We start from the raw sequence: 6000 nt of genomic DNA, 5'->3' as shown, positions 1-6000 counted from the left end.
ATACTTGACTGACCCAGTATACAATTACTCATCATGTATTCATAAAAAGCAGGTTAGTTCAGAGGTTTATTTTGCAAAAGTTAAAGGATAAAGGAAGACAAGGATTCCACCAATACGAGATCAGAGTTGTGTCGTATAATTACAGGGCTCAATCACTGAGGTAAGCCGTAAAGCTAATGTTGACTTACCACATAACCTTTCAACTGGTTAATTCCCTCCTCCGCTTTCGGAAGAGGTGAAAACGTAGCCGCCTCTCTCCTGAGGGTGAACTGTCTTCACAGGCATTAGAGGAAAGAAAGGAAGAAAAGTCGCTCAGTGATAGATATGAGAGCGCATCTAGATCCCTTCATGGCGTGTCAACCACATCCTGAGGTGAAGAGGACACAATGAATGATTAAGCGGGAGCACCTCGCAACTTTGTAATGTCAAAATCAATAAATATTAATATATAACCTTTTCTGCATGCATGTTGACCGAAGACAATAATAGTTTTCATCAATTCAAGGGATTTAGCAAAATAGCTGTTTTTAACATCTAAAACCTTAAGAGGTAAATCAATTGCATCACTCAAATACCATTTCACATTTTGACACTTTCCAATGCTGTTTTAAGCAACAGTTAGCTGTGCTATTTTTTTTTATCTTAAACCATGACAAAGTACTAGAAATATGAACGCATTATTGAATCAAACACTCCTGTAAATGTCTGTATATTTTAAACCTGATGAGTAGTGACCTACATTTAATTATGTATCACCTAACGCTCAGTGTCTTAGAAAACAACTCCTCAGTTGTTCCTAACCTTGTTTTGTCATTGTGGCATGGCTGTTGTCAATGTCAACCATATAGTGCAAGCTCAGAGCCTCTGCCATGTGGATGTAATTTCACCAGGATGATTTCTTATTTATTTTTTTTCCACCGCAAATCAAATAAAAGATTCCGCTTTGAGGGTAGAAAATAAACCCAGAACTGATCTGCATTACACCGAAACAAACAAGAGTGAAGTAAGAAAACGAGAGAGACAAAATCTGAATGTAATGGTTGTGGAGCTATACACATTTCCTTTGATTACAAGGTATTAGTGTCATCCATGGGCCCATTGGCAGGAAATGCTGGGCTGTTCACCACATTGGAACAAACACAAACGTCAATGTCTATTAATTCTGTTCTAATCATATTTGAATGGATCGTCACTGCTCTGCCATATCTGTCTCCCTCCCTGCAGTGTGTTGAATGAGTGCTCCCAGGAATTCTTGCATCACAGGGAGACCGCACAACCGGGTTGTGTTCGTCGAACATATTTGAAGAGGGAAAAGTTTTCTACAATGCAGATTGCTTTAACAAAATTCTGAATTCATAGGGCTGACCGTGGAGAGAGAGAGCAACCATGTAATAGAACCAACCGCGTCTCAGAAATTACAATTTTAAAGCACTGAAAGGAATTCCGTTAGTGTGAGGTCATCATCTCAGCTCAAAACAAGTAGCATGCTACACAATCTCTTTCATGATTGTGTTGAGGCTGACATGTCCTCTTCTTGGCTTTTGTTTTTTATCAATCACGATATGTCTTTGAAGCTATTCAATAGAGAGCCATAAAGCATACCCAATACCCTGTACAACCATTGGACGCCATCCCAACCTCACCTCTTGAGACAGACTGTAAATGACTATTCTGACTTGCAGGAAAATGTAGGACTTTACAAGCTGCAGAATAAAAACCAATATCAACTTTGGATCATTAAAAGGTTTATCAATTTAATATTGAATAAGAAGACAATAGGTTTTATTACCCATGAGAATTTAGAGTCCTCTGTATTGCTTTATTAGTAAATGGCCAACTGCAGAGTACAGTTTTATTACATTGTAGGTACACTTATGCTCAAAATAACAATATTGTTCAATTAGACTTCGGGCATCACTTTATTTTCCATCAGGTCTTGGGAAGAACGTATCTTAGCTTGAAATGTGCTTTTTGGGTAATGCAATTTGCAAACGCTTTGTGAGAAAAAGCATGCCTAAATCCCAAGTGCTTAGATTTTACAAATAATACAGCACATTTCTTTTTAATCAATGTACATTGTTTTCGTTTAAATACTGTTTTTAACTTGTGGCTACGATTCAGTGCAACGTCAGCCTTGTCCAACTGAAGCCTAATTGGTCCCATTGAGGTTCACCAGGAGTGTGGCATTAATGTCAAGCTCTATCACGGAGAGAGAGAGATAGAGAGAGAGAGAGAGAGAGAGAGAGAGAGAGAGAGAGAGAGAGAGAGAGAGAGAGAGAGAGAGAGAGAGAGGAATGGGAGGGCAGGAGGCTCGTTTGAGACATTGTTTCCATGTATTATGAGCAAAAGGCACATTTGTCTTTCATCATGAGGACAGTCTGTTGCGTTGACCTTTCGCTGTCTGATGCTCTGAATCATCATACTCTTCTCTTACGTTACACAGGGGATAGCATAAAGAAAGGCAAGAAGAAAACTTCAGAGATGAGTGTCAAAGTGGATTCAGGAGGGCCATTTTTCAGCAATGACAAAATACCGCTTTGCAAAATGGAGACCATGGGTGCAGTCAATAAATGTCCTTCAGCAGTGTTGACAAATCATCTGAGCGGTGGCACGCGATGCCACAGAGGCTTCACTGAAGCACTGCAGCGTAGCCTCTGTGTTGCCTCCCACTCCCACCCATCCTCCCAATTAATCAGGCTTATCTTCACCTCCATCACCGCTGTCAGTCACACTGGAAAATGCTTCCACTGGAGTTTGTGTGTGTGTGTGTGTGCGTGTGTGTGTGTGTGTTGTGGAATGAGAGATAGAGCATGCTCCTATGAGCTCATGCACAGCTGTGTGCAGGGCCAGTATGGTTTTGTCTGTGTGTCTGTGGGTGTGTGTGTGTGTGTGTGTGTAGGCAGGAAAAGCGTTAAACATCTGTCTCAGCTCCATCCGCCCAGCCAGACTGACTAGTGAAGTATTTCTCAGCCCCTACGAAGACTAAATGTTTAAAACTGTGTGACGTCAGTGTCCCTCCAGTCATGCTAGGCCCAGCGTGTGTGTGTTATTTTGTGACATGTAAACAAAACCCCAAGAAAATAATGACGTAACATTGAGATTTCAGCGATTTCAGTCAGGAAATGTAAGAACTGAACAAAATGAGTGTGAACAAAAACAGAAGCTGGGTAAAACACCAGTGTGTAATAAGCCAGAAAAAACATATCTCACAGTTCACTGAAGCAATTCAATTTAATTGTATTACAGAGGATTGTAAAATAGACACAGTACAACAAATCAATTTTAGGTTCTTTTAAGTTCTAATTAGGCTTAATTGTTCGGTAAGATTATATTTCTGTGATGAAAACTCTGTCACTGATATTGTATTCAAAAAAACAATAACAAAATGAAAAGCCTTCATTTTGAATTATAAGGAAAAATACATTTTCTTGTATAGTCTTTTTGTTTAAGTGTTACGGCGGACACATCCATCAAAACTGTCCAAGCTGTGGATGCGAACAGCAAACTTTTTAAAAAACAAACTCAGTCCACGATGCATATCTGAAAGGTGAATGAAATCAGTTTGACGTTAAAACCAAATGAGATAAGGCGCAAAGAAACTGTGTGTGATCAGTAATTTTGACGTTTCTTCTGCAAAACCGCCATGGGACACTTCGCTCATTCTGACAGTTTTATGGAATCTTTGTTTTGATAATCCTTGTATTAGTGATACCTGTCAGAGCACACAGTAGTAACCACCGAGCCCCCTCAATCTCTCAGCTAAATCTCCCTGTCTACACAACACTGGCCCCGTGATAAGAAGGTGACACTGTCACTCCAGCCCACTCACACACACAGCCAGATCACATAAATACACAGACACACACACACACACATATATATATATACATGCACGCGCAAACAGCCTTGGAGGCGTGCAGTGTGCATAGGCGTTCAGCATCATGCTAATTTTCATTGTTGTGATAAAAATAAACAGGTCTGGGGAGCTGAATCTGAAGGCCCGAGGGTCACGGCGTGCTCGACTGACAACGGGGGTGGGGTGGTGGGGGGGGGGTGCGGCGGCTCAGCCTGAATTACCTTGATCCAGCACGACAGCCTCACATCACTGTCACCAGCCTGTTTGGAAGGGCTTGATGGGGCTGTGGCGCTAAGTTAGAGTAAGCCGACTGCGATGGATGTGTGTTGACAGTACACTGTATTCAAGGGCACATTGAAATGAGCGCGCGGAATAAGGGGGGGGGGGGGGGGGGGGGGGGGGGGGGGGGGGAGTTTGCTAAGCCATGTGTGCCGTAATTATCCCGGGCGCTCCTCGTGCCTCTTATCTGGTGGCTGGTGGTGATTGTCAGATGAGTGAAGAATCGACTGTGACATTATCTCCGTCTCACAATAGCCTCCAAATCTTACAATAGTCAGAAGGTGTTAGTGGGAGCAATTTCCGTAGTATTTTCCTCTCCAAGGGGCCTTGTCACATCATTAATGTTTCTATTGCATTATAATGAACACATGACTTAATGGTATAATATTAACATATTGATATTTTAACACATTATCTGTTTAGTTGCATCATATGCTCATGCATATCTTTGCAATACTTTAAATTCCGACAGATCATTTATAACCCGAACCTGTTCCTTCATTTCGATATTCTTACCACAATATACATTTCTGTGCACAGTTCAAACATTTCTTAATGAATGAGATCTAATTATCGGACATATTTACGCTCATAATATGTATCATCTGATAAGAACGATTGTTTCAAGCTTGAACTCCTGGTTGCAGCAGTTGGGGTGTTGTGCTTTCCTTCACAGGTGAGGTGCCACACTCGAGCACTAGGTGGTGCTTGAACACAGCCCTCACACACTTACACACACACACACACACGCAGACACACACACCAAAACGCACACCTCTTTTCCTCCCCTTACACACAGTATCAAGAGAACAACAAAGCACCCCCCAACCCCTGCCCTTACACACACACATACGCACGCACACGCACACACACACACACACACAAAACCACACACACATATGCATATCCATACATACAAAGCAGGCGAAAAGATGCAAGGCTCAACTTACAGACCTCTTCTCTGTTCATTTGATATTCATCAGCTTCCCTTTCACCCTTCCCTCCCTCGCCCTCACACACACACAAATACACACATACACACACTCATGCACACACACAAATACACTTCTCTCTACCTTACTCATCAAGTCTCAGCTACACGTGTCTACAGCTATGATATCTATCTGATCATCTGGCCTTTTCTCCTCTCTTTCTTGCTCAGTGTTTCAGGGGCAGGCGACCAGTTGCAACACAATACCTGTGAAAAGCACACACACTCACTCACTCACTCTCACACACACACACACACACACATATGGACTGTATAAAGACAGACACACACACACACGCATGCAGTTTCTTCACATAAAATGGATCCAAGCAGAGCTTAAGCTTAACTTTTGGTCAAATGCTTGGACGACCCACAGGTTCGTCCAATCGATTACAAATATTTATGTTTTAAAATATTTGTTTGAATTGTTATCAACAGTTTGCAGAGTGTATCATTCTCCCATGTACCAAGGCAGAGTGTTCAGGCACATGTGACTTTCCACTGACAGGGTTAAAGGCTTGACCAGGTCATTCAGAGAGAAATTAATAATTCTTGCTACTCAGACTGTCCATTCAAGTTATTTTGAATTACAGCAGTGCTTCACTTACCATTGCAAAGCTTCGGCTTATTTACAGTAAGGTGCTTCTGATTAATTAATACATATTATATTACTGACGCTTCAAAATCAACAGATGAAAATGGAAAGACTTTGCATTAGTACACGTTATATTCTTGTCCTGGTTACATGCTGGACAAATTGTGCAAATTATAAATGATACATGTTGAAGCACCAATATGGGATGTATTTCATTGTCCATAGTCTGTGGAGCATAACATCAGCAAAACAGAGCAGAATATCAATTCAATGAAATAA

This window comes from Pholis gunnellus (genome assembly GCF_910591455.1).
Source record: "Pholis gunnellus genome assembly, chromosome: 20".
Classification (NCBI taxonomy): domain Eukaryota; kingdom Metazoa; phylum Chordata; class Actinopteri; order Perciformes; family Pholidae; genus Pholis; species Pholis gunnellus.
This window is presented reverse-complemented; position numbering follows the sequence as displayed.